Genomic DNA, 19,114 nt, shown 5'->3' on the forward strand with positions numbered 1-19,114 from the left:
TCAAGGTGGTATCTCATGAACTATTTCCCTGGGCTGGCCTTGCACTGCAATCCTTCTGATTTCAGCCCCCAAGTAGCTAGGATTACAGGCATTTTCTTAAAGCATCATTTGGTAAGAAATGCTACATATCTGATTTTGTCCATTCAGATGCCTATTCAGTCATCACAATTTTGAAGATAATGAAACAATAGCTTCCTCTAGTTAGAATACATAAAACAATATCTAAAAACATTATTTAACCATGATAATATGGAGAAGAGTCTCTGTTTTTCAGTCAATAGCCCTCAAGAGTTTATTATCACTGGCTGGATTTAGAATTACTAATACCAGCCAGGTTTATGTTTATCTGAGACTTTTTCTTATCTAGCACCCTTTTCACTCAAATGGCAACCATGAGGCTTATTTTGAGCAAACAATCATCCTTGAAGTTCCATAACTTCGTGGTGAGCATTTCCTAGGTTTAAGACTGGGTTTACAGCAAAAACCCTTGTTCCTTCCTATTATTGGTTATACTCTCTCTACAACAAAATTAGAAATAAGGGCAAAATAGTTCCTGCTGGGTATTGAGGGGGTAGGGGGGAGAGGGAGGGGGCGGAGTGGGTGGTAAGGGAGGGGGTGGGGGCAGGGGGGAGAAATGACCCAAGCCTTGTATGCACATATGAATAATAAAATAAAAAAAGAAAAAGAAAAACAAATTGCCAGTGGAAAAAAAAAAAAAAAGACTGGGTTTAGGTTTAAATGTCTCCAAAGACTATCTCTGCTATCTTGTTTCTCTGAATTGGATTTTAAATTCTTCTGACATGAACCATCATTAGTACATAGAGCTGCAACTTTGTTGCATTAACCATTGCTGACTTTCTCTCCTTTTCCCAGCCAAGCTGTGAACAAATGCCAGCACAGCTTTATGTTTTTCAACTGAATTATTTTTATTTCTCTTCTTAGCTACTTCTTTGAAAAGTCCAGACCTAAGAGAAATTTCAAGAATAGCTTAATGAATACCTCTGTGTCCTTCACCCAGAGTCACCAATTGTTTGCTGCACTTGCTGGGCCTCTCAAAAAGAGAGATTTTAATGAGGTTTTGCAACAGCCTATGTGGGCATGCAACCTTGAGGTCAGGGACCTACTGGGGACTGAGTCAAAGGTGAGCCACACAAATATTTTCCTGAGTGCTCTGTTGCAATCCCCATTGCCCACCTTTAGCAATGAGCAGATAGACAGGAAGAGAACTACTCCTTAGTCTCTGAGCCTTTTTTCAGCTCACACCTGGCAGCTTCTCTTATGTTTACATGCTCTGTGCTTTTGATTTGTTGCCTTTACCATGTGGAAGCAGAAGATATAATATTCAGCTCTTTCTCAAGAATTAATTTGAAGCCAAACCGGATGGCTCATTCCTGTAATCCTAGCTACTTGGGAGGCTGAGATCATTTGGATAACAATGTCAAGCCAGTCTGGGCAAAAAAAGTTTATGACACTATTTCAACAGAAAAAAAAAAAAAAAAGCAGAGTGTGGTGGTATGTGTCTGTCATGCCAGCTAATGTGGAAAGCATAAAATAGGAGAATTATGGTCCAGACTTGCCTGTGCAAAAATCAAAACCCTATCTCAAAGACAAGCACAGCAAAAAGGGCTAAAGGGGTAGCTCAAGTGGTAGTGTACCTGCCTAGAAAGCACAAAGTCCTGAGTTCAAGCCCCAGTGCCACTCAAAAAAAGAAAAAAGAATTAATTCAAATCTCCTTACCAGTTGCAAATTCCTCATCATCTACTCCCCTACGTGATGTTTAAGGCCCTCCTTCCCTCATCCTCAATTAATTATGGATTTTTCTCCATATGTGAGATTTATAAATACTTAGAATTCAATTAAAGGTGAATTAATGATTGCTTAAACAAACAAATAAAATACAAGCTATCTCAGAAATGGTTTCTGTGTACATTTTATTATCTATAAGGAACTTGTATTATTTTCATGGCTACCAAAATCTAAATGTTGCTAATCTCAAACTGTTTCAGCAAACAGTAAATGTCACATTACTTTGCTGTAAACTAACAAAGATTTAACTTATGATTTTTGCATCCTGCATATATTTATATTGATCTGGTGCCATATTTCAGCCATTTGTAGACACGAGATGAAATTAGTGGACTTGTCTGCCTGAGTCTTTGTTCTGATTCACCGATTCTACCCACAGCAGAGGCTGATTTGCAAATATATTTTGTCTTTTTGGGAAACAAGAGGCCAATTAGATCAGTGACCACAGTGGGAAAATAATTAAAAGTAAATGCTGTAGACAATCATGTCATATCTATCTATGAGCTACAGAATCATTATCCTAGACTGAATAATAAATGACAGAAGAGATAGGCAAGTAGAACCTGGAAGAACTGTTGCAAACCTAGAAGAACAATATTGCTAATTTCAGTCACAGGTATCCCCTTATCATCAACAATTTGACCTGCCACTTGAAAAATCAATTCAGAAAATGGTGTCAACCTTACTGAAACAACTCTATTAATCTATTATTAAACTCTGTTGATACCTATTAAAGCAACTCTATTATTGGTTATTAATGAATAGTATCCTTATTATATTGGAGAGAGACTTATTCTAATGTATTTCCAGAAACTGAAAGTACACACAGTAGATACAATAAATGAATTGAAATGCAAATAATTTAATGAAAGTCAAATATGACATCTTAATGAACTTGTTACATTAACAGATGTAGAAAGGATTTATATATTGAGTAGATGGTGGAAATAGAAGATCTTAAGAGTTTCTTTTAAAATGTAAATTCCTTAACTCATAAAATTTATTGGGTCATTTTTATGTGCCAGGTGTTGTGTTTAGTACTCCACATAAAACACAGTTCCTACACAGAAGAGTAATTATTTAGATCTGCCTCCTGTACACTGGGGAGATAGCTGTAGGAGAGTTATAATGGAGACTGACTCTGTTGCCCATAAACTTGAAACATGTGGCTGGACTTATATTACATTCCTGACCCAGGATCAAAATCCCTGAGTCAGCATTTTCTTTCCTGGCAGAAATATTTAAAATCTTGTACTTTGCTGGCAAAACATTCAGGTTCATTTTGAAGGGTTGGGGGTCTGGGGGCTCATCTGACCGAGGGGCCTGAGACTGGAATTGGAAGAGCCAAGGCCTGGGGCTGGCGGCAGCAGCCAGGCAGGTGCACTGGGAAGATGCAGGGTGCAGAGCATGGGTGCCCTATGCTGGCACCAGCTCACAGTGAGTGCAACTCGGCCTTGTGGAGATTGGAAGGCTATTGGTTATTCAGTCTCTGAAACCTGGAAATGCAGATGAAGTTTGGGGAAAGAGAAAGGGAAGAAAAGAAAAGGCAAAGAAGGGGAGAAAGCAGAGGGGAGGCCCAAGCCCAGGTAAAGGCTACAGTGACTGCAAATCTAATGAAAGGCAAAGGGAGAGTGGGTGGCCACAGTAACAAAGGCATCAAAGTAAAAGACCCCTCCCAAAGAAGATGGGTAGCTACAAAGTTCTCCAAAAAAGAGGACATCTGCAAGATACCCACCCAGACATCTGGGGATGAAGTGTCTGAGGATGAGGCCCGTCTGCAGATGATTAAGAGTGGTACTGTTTCCATATAAATTTCACAGTAGATTTTTCAATCTCTTTAATGAATGTCATTGGAATTTTGATGGGAATTGCATTAAACATGTAGATTACTTTTGGGAGTATCGACATTTTTACTATGTTGATTCTACCAATCCGTGAGCATGGGAGATCTCTCCACTTTCTATAGTCTTCCTCAATCTCTTTCTTCAGAAGTGTATAGTTTTCCTTGTAGAGGTCTTTCACATCTTTTGTTAGGTTTACACCTAGGTATTTGATTTTGTTTGAGGCTATTGTAAATGGAATTGTTTTCATACATTCTTTTTCCATTTGCTCATTGTTAGTGTATAGAAATGCTAATGATTTTTCTATGTTGATTTTATATCCTGCTACCTTGCTATAGCTATTGATGGTGTCTAGGAGCTTTTGAGTAGAGTTTTTTGGGTCTTTAAGGTATAGGATCATGTCATCTGCAAATAGGGATATTTACTGCTGGGAAAACTGGTTAGCAGTCTGCAAAAAACTGAAACTAGATCCATGTATTTCACCCTATACCAATATTAACTCAAAATGGATCAAGGATCTTAATATCAGACCCCAAACTCTAAAGTTGGTACAGGAAAGAGTAGGAAATACTCTGGAATTAGTAGGAATAGGTAAGAACTTTCTCAATGGAACCCCAGCAGCACAGCAACTAAGAGATAACATAGATAAATGGGACTTCATAAAACTAAAAAGCTTCTGCTCAACAAAAGAAATGGTCTCTAAACTGAAGAGATCACCCACAAAGTGGGAGAAAATATTTGCCAGCTACATATCAGACAAAGAACTGATAACCAGAATATATAGGGAACTTAAAAAACTAAATTCTCCCAAAATTAATGAACCAATAAAGAAATGGGCAAGTGAACTAAACAGAACTTTCTCAAAAGAAGAAATTCAAATGGCTGAAAAACACATGAAAAAATGCTCACCATCTCTAGCAATAAAGGAAATGCAAATTAAAGCCACACTAAGATTCCACCTCACCCCTGTTAGAATAGCCATCATTAGCAACACCACCAACAACAGGTGTTGGCGAGGATACAGGGAAAAAGGAACCCTCTTACACTGTTGGTGGGAATGTAAACTAGTACAACCACTCCGGAAAAAAATTTGGAGGCTACGTAAAGAGCTAAACATTGATCTACCATCTGATCCAGCAATACCACTCTTGGGGATATACCCAAAAGACTGTGACACAGGTTACTCCAGAGGCACTTGCACACCCATGTTTATTGCAGCACTATTCACAATAGCCAAGTTATGGAAACAGCCAAGATGCCCCACTACTAACAAATGGATTAAGAAAATGTGGTATTTATACACAATGGAATTTTATGCAGCCATGAAGAAGAACGAAATGTTATCACTCGCTGGTAAACGGATGGAATTGGAGAACATCATTCTGAGTGAGGTTAGCCTGGCCCAAAAGACCAAAAATCCTATGTTCTCCCTCATATGTGGACATTAGATCAAGGGCAAACACAACAAGGGGATTGGACTTTGATCACATGATAAAAGCGAGAGCACACAAAGGAGGTATGAAGATAGGTAAGACACCTAAAAAACTAGCTAGCATTTGTTGCCCTTAATGCAGAGAAACTAAAGCAGATACTTTAAAGCAACTGAGGCCAATAGGAGAAGGGGACCAGGAACTACAGAAAAGGTTAGATCAAAAAGAATTAACCTAGAAGGTAACACACATGCACAGGAAATCACTGTGAGTCAACTCCCTGTATAGCTATCCTTATCTCAACTAGCAAAAACCCTTGATCCTTCCTATTATTGCTTATACTCTACAACAAAATTAGAGATAAGGGCAAAATAGTTTCTGCCAGGAGAGGGAGGGGGAGGGGGAGTAAGGGAGGGGAGGGGGGAGGGGGGAAAAATGACCCAAACATTGTATGCACATATGAATAAAAAAAAGTGGTAATGGTTAGGGAAGAGAGTTTATTTAAAAAAAAAAAAAAACAAAAAATGTTGGGAAGGGAAGGAACCTACTTAAGGCTATGGTGTGACTCAAGGGCTTTCAGTGCTTTTTTTCATTTATTGAAAAATCTCTCTCTCTATCCTCTCCTCTCCTCTTCTTTCCTCTCCTCTCCTTTTTCTTCTCCTCCCTCTCCCTCTCTCTCAAACTATTGTATGTTGAAATGTGTTTCTTTTTTATCTATTGCTCTTCTCTTTACCATCCCCCTTCTCAGTAGAAGCCATGTCAAACTGATCACTGAATTGACAATTTCATCTTTTTTAATAATTTAAATAATTTTTTTTTCTTTTTGGCAGTACTGGGGTTTGAACTCAGGGCTTTGCACTTACTGGGCAGGCACTCCACTGCTTGAGCCATGCCTGTAGCCCCCATCTTTTTATCTTTAAGGAAGGTATACCACAGTTGTAAAGCAATAAGGTTTGAGATGAAACTCTATGGAAACTTTGCTTTTGCCAAGTAATAACATGTTCGACAATAATCAAAAAACATAAGAAGGCTTTAGTTAAACACAACTGCGTCTTTCGCCACCTGGTCTTTAAAAACTCAATTGTCATTTAATAGGAGTTTATATATCTATAGACATAAGTATAAATGTCTAAAAACATCACACCCTAAACTTCCATTGATGAGGCAGGTAGAAAATAAAAATTGTAAAGCCAACACCCAGGCCTAAGTAACTCCATTTTGAATCTGGGCTCCACTTTGTGCAGGCCCCCACCTAACTTTGCTTACCTTTTACAGACCCAGCCAATAACTTCTCTGCTCTGTTCTAAGAAACTATAGTGCCTACAAACTTTGAAGACAAATCTCTCAGCAAATGAGCTGATCTAATCAGGATAAAAACCCCACCATCTGTCAAAAAGTCAGCAACTGCCTGTTCTACTCACCCAGCCATGTTCCTACAACCCACCTCTAAATTCACACCAATTATTCCACTGTTCTTATGTTGCCTGTGGTGTCTGGCCCCTTTCCTCCCTTGGAAAATGAATAAAACTTTGTCTCTGCTTTAACTTTGGCCCATGTGAAATCTTTCACACACTGCACCCTGGTCCTCACAATGTTTTGAATTGTTAATAAAGGTACTCATTTTAACCTGAGGAAGTAGGAGTATTATCTAACCATGTTTGGGATGTGGGTTTTTTCTTTTTAATTTCATCCTTGTTATCTCAAGGAGACTTGGAGCAAATGACCCTTTTAGCTGCTACTGTGTTTAAGAAACTTTAAGAGGAAAAAAAAGAAAAGAAAAAACAGAACCACACCTGCCTCATTACTCTCTTTTGGTGTCTTTTTGGTTTTTGTTGTTGTTGTTTTGTGGTACTGGCGTTTGAACTCAGGGTTTCGTGCATGATGGGAAAGTGCTCTACTGCTTAAGCCATACCTCCAACCCTTTTATTTTGGGGGGATTTTTGAGACAGGGTCTTGCTTTTGGGCCAGGCCAGTCTGGATGGCAAGCTCCTGTGTTAGGCATCCCCCCAACAGCTGGGGTGGCAGGTTCACATCACCATGCCCAGTTTTTTTCTATTGAGATGGGATCTCACAAACTTTTGCTGGACTGGTCTAGAACTGTGATCCTTCTGAGCTCAGCCTCCCATGTAGCCTAGGATGACAACACATGCCACTGTGCCATTATTGCTTGAGATGGGGTCTCATGAGCTCAGTCTCCCAAGTAGCTAGGATTACACAAGTAAGCCATCCACACCCAGCTGAAATCACTCTTGATTTTGTATTTTATTCATGTACATGTTTTTAAATATCTGTGTATATCCCATTTCTTGGACAAAAGTTTTACTAAGGATCAAAAAAAGAAAAAAGAGAACAAAAGAAAAAAAGACACCCTAGAACTTAAATGGCAAGTTGAATCTATGTATCACAGTACATTTCTCCTTAAACTGACAATGTTTAGGTTTTTTTTTTTTTTTTCATTTTTCTTTTATTATTCATATGTGCATACAAGGCTTGGTTTATTTCTCCCCCCTGACCCCACCCCCTCCCTTACCACCCACTCCACCCCCTCCCGCTCCCCCCCTCAATACCCAGCAGAAACTATTTTGCCCTTATCTCTAATTTTGTTGTAGAGAGAGTATAAGCAATAATAGGAAGGAACAAGGGGTTTTGCTGGTTGAGATAAGGATAGCTATACAGGGCATTGACTCACATTGATTTCCTGTGCGTGGGTGTTACCTTCTAGGTTAATTCTTTTTGATCTCACCTTTTCTCTAGGTCCTGGTCCCCTTTTCCTATTGGCCTCAGTTGCTTTAAGGTATCTGCTTTAGTTTCTCTGCGTTAAGGGCAACAAATGCCAGCTAATTTTTTAGGTGTCTTACCTATCCTCACCCCTCCCTTGTGTGCTCTCGCTTTTATCATGTGCTCATAGTCCAATCCCCTTGTTGTGTTTGCCCTTGATCTAATGTCCACATATGAGGGAGAACATACGATTTTTGGTCTTTTGGGCCAGGCTAACCTCACTCAGAATGATGTTCTCCAATTCCATCCATTTACCAGCGAATGATAACATTTCGTTCTTCTTCATGGCTGCATAAAATTCCATTGTGTATAGATACCACATTTTCTTAATCCATTCGTCAGTGCTGGGGCATCTTGGCTGTTTCCATAACTTGGCTATTGTGAATAGTGCCGTAATAAACATGGATGTGCAGGTGCCTCTGGAGTAACAGTCTTTTGGGTATATCCCCAAGAGTGGGATTGCTGGATCAAATGGTAGATCGATGTCCAGCTTTTTAAGTAGCCTCCAAATTTTTTTCCAGAGTGGTTGTACTAGTCTACATTCCCACCAACAGTGTAAGAGGGTTCCTTTTTCCCCGCATCCTCGCCAACACCTGTTGTTGGTGGTGTTGCTGATGATGGCTATTCTAACAGGGGTGAGGTGGAATCTTAGTGTGGTTTTAATTTGCATTTCCTTTATTGCTAGAGATGGTGAGCATTTTTTCATGTGTTTTCTGGCCATTTGAATTTCTTCTTTTGAGAAAGTTCTGTTTAGTTCACCTGCCCATTTCTTTATTGGTTCATTAGTTTTGGGAGAATTTAGTTTTTTAAGTTCCCCGTATATTCTGGTTATCAGTCCTTTGTCTGATGTATAGTTGGCAAATATTTTCTCCCACTCTGTGGGTGTTCTCTTCAGTTTAGAGACCATTTCTTTTGATGAACAGAAGCTTTTTAGTTTTATGAGGTCCCATTTATCTATGCTATCTCTTAGTTGCTGTGCTGCTGGGGTTTCATTGAGAAAGTTCTTACCTATACCTACTAACTCCAGAGTATTTCCTACTCTTTCTTGTATCAACTTAAGAGTTTGGGGTCTGATATTCAGATCCTTGATCCATTTTGAGTTAATCTTGGTATAGGGTGATATACATGGATCTAGTTTCAGTTTTTTGCAGACTGCTAACCAGTTTTCCCAGCAGTTTTTGTTGAAGAGGCTGCTATTTCTCCATCGTATATTTTTAGCTCCTTTGTCAAAGATAAGTTGCTTATAGTTGTGTGGCTTCATATCTGGATCCTCTATTCTGTTCCACTGGTCTTCATGTCTGTTTTTGTGCCAGTACCATGCTGTTTTTATTATTATTGCTTTGTAATATAGTTTGAAGTCAGGTATTGTGATACCTCCTGCATTGTTCTTTTGACTGAGTATTGCCTTGGCTATTCGTGGCCTCTTGTGTTTCCATATCAATTTCACAGTAGATTTTTCAATCTCTTTGATGAATGTCATTGGAATTTTGATGGGAATTGCATTAAACATGTAGATTACTTTTGGGAGTATCGACATTTTTACTATGTTGATTCTACCAATCCATGAGCATGGGAGATCTCTCCACTTTCTATAGTCTTCCTCAATCTCTTTCTTCAGAAGTGTATAGTTTTCCTTGTAGAGGTCTTTCACATCTTTTGTTAGGTTTACACCTAGGTATTTGATTTTTTTTGAGGCTATTGTAAATGGAATTGTTTTCATACATTCTTTTTCCATTTGCTCATTGTTAGTGTATAGAAATGCTAATGATTTTTCTATGTTGATTTTATATCCTGCTACCTTGCTATAGCTATTGATGATGTCTAGAAGCTTCTGAGTAGAGTTTTTTGGGTCTTTAAGGTATAGGATCATGTCGTCTGCAAATAGGGATATTTTGCCAGTTTCTTTACCTATTTGTATTCCTTTTATTCCTTCTTCTTGCCTAATTGCTCTGGCTAGGAATTCCAGTACTATGTTGAATAGGAGTGGAGATAGTGGGCATCCTTGTCTGGTTCCTGATTTTAGAGGGAATGGTTTTAATTTTTCTCCATTAAGTATAATGCTGGCTGTAGGTTTGTCATATATAGCTTTTATAATGTTGAGGAACTTTCCTTCTATTCTTAGTTTTCTTAGAGCTTTTATCATGAAATGATGTTGGATCTTATCAAAGGCTTTTTCTGCATCTATTGAGATGATCAAGTGGTTTTTGTCTTTGCTTCTGTTAATGTGGTTTATTACGTTTATTGATTTTCGTATGTTGAACCACCCCTGCATCCCTGGGATGAAGCCAACCTGGTCGTGGTGAATAATCTTTTTGATGTGTTGCTGAATTCGATTTGCCATTATTTTGTTGAGGATTTTTGCATCAATGTTCATTAAGGAGATTGGCCTATAGTTCTCCATTTTAGAGGTGTCTTTGCCTGGTTTTGGGATAAGTGTAATACTGGCTTCATAAAATGTGTTTGGCAGTTTTCCTTCCCTTTCTATTTCATGGAACAGTTTAAGGAGGGTTGGTATCAGTTCTTCTTTAAAGGTCTGATAGAATTCAGCAGAGAATCCATCAGGTCCTGGACTTTTCTTTTTGGGGAGACTCTTGATTGCTGCTTCAATTTCATTTTGTGTTATAGGTCTATTCAGGTGATTAATTTCCTCTTGGTTCAGTTTTGGATGATCATATGTATCTAGAAATCTGTCCATTTCTTTTAGATTTTCAAATTTATTTGAATATAGGTTCTCAAAGTAGTCTCTGATGATTTCCTGGACTTCCATGGTGTTTGTTGTTATCTCCCCTTTTGCATTCCTGATTCTACTAATTTGGGTTTTTTCTCTCCTCATTTTAGTCAGGTTTGCCAGGGGTCTATCGATCTTGTTTATTTTTTCAAAGAACCAACTTTTTGTTTCATTAATTCTTTGTATGGTTTTTTTGGTTTCTATTTCGTTGATTTCAGCTCTTATTTTTATTATTTCTCTCCTTCTATTTGTTTTGGGATTTGCTTGTTCTTGTTTTTCTAGGAGTTTGAGATGTATCATTAGGTCATTGATTTGGGATCTTTCAATCTTTTTAATATATGCACTCATGGCTATAAACTTTCCTCTCAAGACTGCCTTAGCTGTGTCCCATAGGTTCTGGTAGGTTGTGTTTTCATTTTCATTGACTTCTAGGAACTTTTTAATTTCCTCTTTTATTGCATCGATGATCCATTCTTCATTAAGTAATGAGTTATTTAGTTTCCAGCTGTTTGCATGTTTTTTGTCTTTACTTTTGTCGTTGAGTTCTACTTTTACTGCATTGTGGTCAGATAGTATGCATGGTATTATTTCTATTTTCTTATATTTGCTGAGGCTTGCTTTGTGCCCTAGGATATGATCTATTTTGGAGAAGGTTCCATGGGCTGCTGAGAAGAATGTATATTGTGTAGAGGTTGGATGAAATGTTCTGTAGACATCTACTAGGTCCACTTGATCTATTGCATATTTTAGATCTTGGATTTCTTTATTGAGTTTTTGTTTGGATGACCTATCTATTGATGATAATGGAGTGTTAAAGTCTCCCACAACCACTGTGTTGGCGTTTATATATGCTTTTAGGTCTTTCAGGGTATGTTTGATGAAATTGGGTGCGTTGACATTGGGTGCGTACAGATTGATGATTATTATTTCCTTTTGGTCTATTTCCCCTTTTATTAGTATGGAATGTCCTTCTTTATCTCGTTTGATCAATGTAGGTTTGAAGTCTACTTTGTCAGAGATAAGTATTGCTACTCCTGCTTGTTTTCGGGGGCCATTGGCTTGGTAAATCTTCTTCCAGCCTTTCATCCTAAGCATATGCTTATTTCTGTCGGTGAGATGAGTCTCCTGTAAGCAACAAATTGTTGGATCTTCTTTTTTAATCCATTTTGTCAAACGGTGTCTTTTGATGGGTGAATTAAGTCCATTAACATTAAGTGTTAGTACTGATAGGTATGTGGTGATTCCTGCCATTTAGTTATCTTAGTTGTTTGAAGGTTTGATTGTGTGTACCTAACTTGATGTTACTCTCTACTGTCTTGCTTTTTCTTATCCTGTGGTGTGGTGCTGCCTGCCTTTTCATGGTTAAGTTGGGTGTCACTTTCTGTGTGCAGGATCCCTTGCAGAATCTTTTGTAATGGTGGCTTTGTGGTCACATATTGTTTTAGTTTCTGCTTATCATGGAAGACTTTTATTGCTCCATCTATTTTGAATGATAGCTTTGCTGGGTAGAGTATCCTGGGGTTGAAGTTATTTTCATTCAGTGCCCGGAAGATCTCACCCCACGCTCTTCTTGCTTTTAATGTTTCTGTTGAGAAGTCTGCTGTGATTTTGATGGGTTTACCTTTGTATGTTACTTGTTTTTTCTCTCTTGCAGCCTTCAATATTCTTTCCTTAGTTTCTGAACTTGTTGTTTTAATGATGATATGTCGTGGAATAGTTCTATTTTGATCTGGTCTGTTTGGTGTCCTGGAGGCCTCTTGCATTTGTATGGGAATATCTTTCTCTAGATTTGGGAAATTTTCCATTATTATTTTGTTGAATATATTACGCATTCCCTTCGCTTGCACCTCTTCTCCTTCTTCGATGCCCATGATTCTCAAGTTTGGTCTTTTGATGGAGTCGGTGAGTTCTTGCATTTTCTTTTCACAGGTCTTGAGTTGTTTAATTAGTAGTTCTTCAGTTTTTCCTTTAATTACCATTTCATCTTCAAGTTCTGAGATTCTGTCTTCTGTTTGTTCTATTCTGCTGGATTGGCCTTCCGTTTTGTTTTGCAGTTCTGTTTCGTTCTTTTTTCTGAGGTTTTCCATATCCTGGCTGTTTTCTTCTTTATTGTTGTCTATTTTTGTCCTGAGTTCATTTATCCATTTATTCATTGTGTTCTCTCTTTCATTTTGGTGTTTATACAGTGCTTCTATGGTTTCCTTTATTTCTTCTTTTGCTTTTGCAAATTCTCTATTTTTATTGTCTTGGAATTTCTTGAGTGTCTCCTGTACATTTTGGTTGACCCTATCCAGTATCATCTCTATAAAATTCTCATTGAGTACTTGTAGTATGTCTTCTTTTAAATTATTCTTGTAGGCTTCATTGGGTCCTTTGGCATAGTTTATCTTCATTTTGTTGGAGTCTGGCTCTGAGTTTCTGTTCTCTTCATTCCCCTCTGGTTCCTGTACTAATTTTTTGCTGTGGGGAAACTGGTTTCCTTGTTTTTTCTGTCTTCCTGTCATTGTCCTTGGTGTTGTTACTGTCCCTGTACTGTGTGTAATTAAGTATTTTCTAGCTTGTAATAATAACAATGGTAATATTGAGAATGGAAGAGTGAGCTGAGATGGAAAGCAAGAAGTTAAAGAAAAGGGGAAAACAAATATACAGACAAGAGGGAGAAAGCAGAACAAGGTATCAGACAAGAGAGTTTCAAAGGTATAAACAGGGAGTTTTAGTGTACTAATCGACAGTAAGCTGAACAGACAATAGAGTGACAGAGAGAGGATTGAAAATCAAAGATAAAAAAATAAAAAATAAGTATATGAAAGTAATATCTATTTATAAAAATGAATTAAAATAAAATGGAAAATAGAAAATTAAAAAAAACAAAAGAAACCAAAAAACCAAAAAACTTCCAAGTTTATATGCAATGCAATTTCAGTTTTAATAATTTGGATGTCCGTCTCAATCTCCAGTCCTGGAGTTGGTGCCTCAGATGTTGTTCTGTAGTTGTCTCATCAAAGGGGATGCATAAAGTAGAACAAAACTACACTCACACACACACAGAAGAAAAAAAAAAAAAAAGCCCCACCAAGTGTCCCCAGTTCAAATGCAATACAGTTTCAGTAAGTTTTTCGGCTTGCAGGTGTAATTCAGTTGTTCTCTCATCAAAGTTAGGGAGAAAAAGAAAAAAAAAGCGTCTGGAGGCAGTTCTGAGAGTGGTACCTGCAACTGTGGCTTGCCTGCCTGCTGCTCTCAGCCTGTAGCTGGCGGCGTTATTTATGCAGATCTCTGGGGTGAGCTTAGCGCTCACCTGGTCCCACAGGCTTTGTTTGCTCAGAGTTCTCCTGTGCGGGGGAGGGGGGCCTCTGCTACAGGCTTTTCCCTTTCCAAGCACTGGAAAAGGCGACACTGCCCCGCATTGTCAGGCCTGCGTGTTTATTTACAGTTCACGTGGGAAGTGGGTCTTCCCTCCTCTCACAAGCGTCCCGCTCCTGGTTGCTGGGCGCGCCCCGCTCCCGCCAGAGCCTCTCTGGCCCGCCCGGCTCGTTTATTTACAGTCCCGGGAAGGATGACCTTCCCCCAATCTTCAGCGCTCAGGGCGCCCCACCCTCTTTCCAGCGTGTCTTAACTGTTCTTATTGCTTAGTACTCAGTTTCTCTTTTTTTCCCGGGTGGAGGTTAGTCTGTCCAGGGGGCTATGCTGCTCTGGCCCAGGCTTGTCTGTGGGGGAACCGCGGTACCGCGAAGCTCACCTGGTCCGCGTCTTCCCAAGCCGTATGGGCGCCGGCCACTGGCGGCCCGGGGGCCTCCTCGGTTCTCCGTTTAACGTGAAGTGGAGATTCTCTGCGCCGGCTGGAGATGTGGAGGAGTCAAAGTTATGCCTTTTCTCGGTGATTATGCCTGCAAAGTGTGTCTCCAGCGTCTCTCCAAGATTTCACTATAGGAGGGTCGCTTTCTGCTTCCTACCTCTAGCCGCCATCTTGGAATTCTCAATGTTTAGGTTTTAAGCAAATAAATTTCCAGCTAATGTGAAACCCAGTCACAAAAGGTTGAGGTTTTTCCTTTCTGTAAAAGAGAATTGAAATTCTTTTATGCTATAAATGTGCATTTAGATCTCACAAACCATGCCCTGTCTTTATTTGGGCATAGAACTGTTTCCTTTTTATATCCCAATCCTCTTGCTTCTTTGTAGAAATGTGATACAGAGTACATCTCTCTGCCTCCTGCTGCTACATAGATCACCTCTGTGCACCCTACCCACAATGCCTACCAGCCCTACTCCAAGACCCCATTTTCCTGGCTCTATTCTTTACTTAACAACAGTATAAGAAGTACATTAAATGCTGCTTTCACACTGTAAAGTTTACTTTTGCTCCTTAGTTGGTCTGATCTGCTTATTGCTCATGTTTCTTAAAGTAGGAGAGAGACTGAGACTCAACAGAGTTCTTTTTATGACTATGGACATGCACATAATAAGTGGATTTGAGAGTACTGGTTGCAGAAAGGAATTGTGTTTTTCTTTATACAAGCCAGTTTAAGAGTCACTTTGAGCATGTTAGAAAGGCAAGAGCAGAATTAATACCAAGAACAAGAAGGAATGTTTTATAATAAAAAAACATGAGGAGTGAGCACCAGTTTGAATGGTTCTTTGTCTATCTCACCAGTAGCGGCACTGAAAAGAAAAAAAAAATTCACCTTAGGAGTTTAGAAAGAAAGGAAGCTAGGCTGGGGTCTTTGAATGATTTAGATTGAGATATTTAAGCATCTAAAGAGTGGGGGAGAGGGGGACAAGCACTTGAGGGTATAAAATTGTCCTTTTGTCTGTGGATGGAGCTGAATTTACTTGAAAATGGAAAGCTAGCTTATTGTATTTACAGTTGATTCAGTCCCAGCTCGTTTCCCTTTATCTTCAATAAACTTGATACATGATTCTTTTTGAATATCAAATCTGTAAGTTACACTTCTATTCAAAGACTGGTTCCCAAAATTCACAGTGATGCTGACTGTAATGACCATAACAATGAAATGACTAAGCTGGTGACATGTGTTCCGTGTAGAGGTAAAATGCTACCCTAGTGCAGACCACTTAGTATATCACTGGGAAAGAGGGTTTTCTAGATTTGGGGGGAAAGTAAAATTGGAATTTTTTTGTTGTTTCTTTTTTGTGGGGTTTAGGGGTATAGTATGAATCTTATGATCTAAAAAAAAAAATGAAGTATACAAGGCTGCATCGTATATGCCTGTCAATTAGACCTTTGTCTTCTAGAAATTAGTGGATTCTTTCCTTTAATCCTCAGAGGTATTTTTTTTTACAAGATTCTTAAATAAGAGTTCTACTTAGTCTGTTTACCATGAACTTGAGGTAGCAAACCTTTACATCTAATTCCTACAAGACTTAAGGGAAGACTGAGACTCACCAAGTGAAGCTTCAGCCAAGTTCTCAGCAACTGTTCGCCTTGATTCATCTTTTAAGCTTTTCATTTTGCCAGCTCTAAAACTCCCAATCTTCCTTGATTTTTGTCCTTTATTTTTTATGTCCCGAGCAGAAGGGGGAAAAAAAGAGGAACTTGCTTAAATGTGTCGATTAGTCTGTGGGCTGAGACTGGGACGTCCCTTTCTTCATTATGCAGTGTCACTGTATACATGAGCAGACACCAGGTTGGACATTCTTCTGATACCTTAACAGTGCTGAAATTTGCAGCATGGGACTAAGGAAGTTTGAGTGTGACAACTTTATTTAATTTTTTCCTTTAATTTAAATGAAATGGGATTGAAGTAAACATGATTTTGTTGAGTGTGTTGGAAGAATCGTGTGATGGTCTTTTACGATACTTAATTTTTACACATTCCTGTTTCTCTGGATACCTGTATAGACAAAGAAACAACAAAGTTCTGCTTTGCTTTCATTGAGGGATTCCAGGACTGCCTGCCTTCTCCTGGCCTATGTTTGAAGTATATGTGTCCTTTGCCTGTATTTTGTGTTAAAAAAGTAAGAAAAAGCTACTTGGGAGGCAGAGATCAGGAGGATTGCAGTTTGAGGCCAGCCATTGCAAAAATTTAGCAAGATCCCATGGTGGGGCATTCTGTAATCCCAACTATGCAGCAAACATAGATAAGGATTGCTGGCAAAAAGTGCAAGACCCTATCTGAAAAATAAAAAACATAGAGGTGTAGCTCAGGTAGTAGAGAGCTTGCCTAGAAAGTACAAAGTCCTGAGTTCAAACCCCAGGACTGCCAAAAAAAAAAAAAAATCCAAAAACAAAACTTCTGTATTGCTGAGTATATTGACATTGTTTATTTTTTTCTCTTTGAAGAATGTATGAAGCAAGTTATTCTTTTTCTGTGTCTTTTTTTTTTGTAAATGTTTTTGTTTTGTTTCAAAATGGCTTTATGAAAGGTCTTTTATGATCCCTCCCATCTCCCTAAATCTTCAGGTTTATACTATCATGCTCATTCATTAATTCATCATTCAACTAAAGATGTATAACCTAAGCAGAATTTGATTATGGGAGAGAAATCATTGTGAATACATATATTCACTAGGTCTAGGGATAAATGAATTTATTTTTGAGATAGGAAGAAAAGCACTGAGGCCCAAGAGAACAATTGAATTAATTCTATGCTGGCATTAGTTAATGGCTCAGGGAAGAAGCACTGTCTGAGCTGTTTTGAAAAGGAAGAATTAATGCATTGTAGGCAACATATAAGGCCACCTCATCAAAGGACCTATATTCCATTACCAGTGAAAAATGCAATGTAACTGAAATGTAGAGTGATTGCAAAAGTTGGCAATGGACCAATTTGTGAACAAGTTCATATACAAACCTGAGAAATTTTAACTTAACCTTGCTATCTTTCTCCTCCTCATGGCCACTGAGGTTAGTCAAGGCTGTGGCAACAAAAAAAAAGGGGACTCCCTATGAAATAAGGAAACAGTTTGGCCAAGAGTACTCATTGTGGATCTCAACACCTATTCTCCCTCTAATCCTTATTAAGAGAATCCTAATTTTAGTTAAGATAGCCTTGAACTCAAGCTAAATGGAGTGTCTCCTTCAGTAGGTCTACCTATGAGACAGGCGTGTGGAAGTGCTGTACTGCTGTATGGAACGGCCCAGAGAGTTTCTTAAGAAAGAGAAGGGCACCCTTTCCCTTCTGTCTGTCCTCCTTCTTCCAGGATTCCAGAGGATATGATGCTTGGACTATGAGGTGAACTATAGGATGGAAGCCTTTCTTAGGATGTTGACTTCCTGAGGACTGTGGATACATATTTCTGTAGACTTTTCTCTGAACAAGGAATAAGTTTCTGCCTGTTGAAGCTACATCTGCCAAACCTAATCCCAGTAGCCAAAGATGAGTACTAATGTTATGATAATGAGAAGCCCTTAGGTTTTTTAAGGAGCCATCTGAGAAAAGAAAATATCAGTTAAAGAGACTGAAAAGAGTGGGACAGAAAACAAGAGAAAAAGATAGATCCAAGAGGTAGGATGGGAGTTGAATAGTAGCAGATGCAAAAAGAGGCCTAGTAGAAGGCATTAAATGAGTGCTGGACGTTAAATTTAGAATTACAAAGTTGTTAATAAGTCCAAGAGTGGCAAGCCTGTCAACTGAGTTGAGCTTCCCAGGGAATGAGAGACAGGGAAGCCAAATTAATAATTATTTTTAAACTGATGGAAATAAAGCAATAAGGTTAAAGATAAGGTAAAAATGGAAAAGAGACATTTGATGATTTTTCCCTCAACCAAAATGTATCTACAATTGTCACAAATCTGTTAATATTGGCTATTATTTATTGAATGGAAACTTTACCTAATTCTTTGATTATAAACTCAAAATCTTCAAAATAAATTAGAAACATTAGAAATAAGTGGTCCTTCCTGATCATGTTACGTGCTGCTGGGAGGTGTTGTAGGCTGGGGTCGAGGGTCCTTGCCTTCACAGACCAGGGAACTGGCTCATGAGGCAGCTGAGTGATGGGCCAAAGCCAGTGATAAAGTGGGATTTATTAGAGAGAAGGAAAAGGCTACAGCTACCGAGGTGCAGCAGAGCCCAGAAACTGGTAGCTCGCTGCTCAGGTGAAGGCTGGGGTTTATATGGACGTTTTAACTCTGGATTAGGTGGATTTTTTCCTCGTTGGCCATGGATTTGAGGCTTTCTCAGGTGATCTGGTTTGGTTTGCATCTTTACTGGGGCAGGGGAAACAATCTTGAGAGCATTTAGCTCATCAGCCCCGTGGCAGATCTATCAGACTCTGTATCTCTTCTTTAGGATGCAGAAGTGCAGATTTACAAGTCCCTCTCGGGGTGCAGGAACACAGGCCTCCATCTCCTCAGGATGCAGGAATGATTTTGCTCTCCATGGGGAATGGGATACTCACTCACCTGTCTTAGGTCTCCAGACACAACAATCACATTCAACATTCATTCTCTGTTCCCACATAGCATGTGATTCTGAAAAGCAAAATATTTTCTGCTCCCAACTCGAATTTGGTGGGAATACATGCATCTGTACCAAATGGGTATGGATAGAGATGACCTGAAGCTCTGACGT

The sequence above is a fragment of the Castor canadensis genome, chromosome 9 (genome assembly GCF_047511655.1).
Source record: "Castor canadensis chromosome 9, mCasCan1.hap1v2, whole genome shotgun sequence".
Classification (NCBI taxonomy): Eukaryota; Metazoa; Chordata; class Mammalia; order Rodentia; family Castoridae; genus Castor; species Castor canadensis.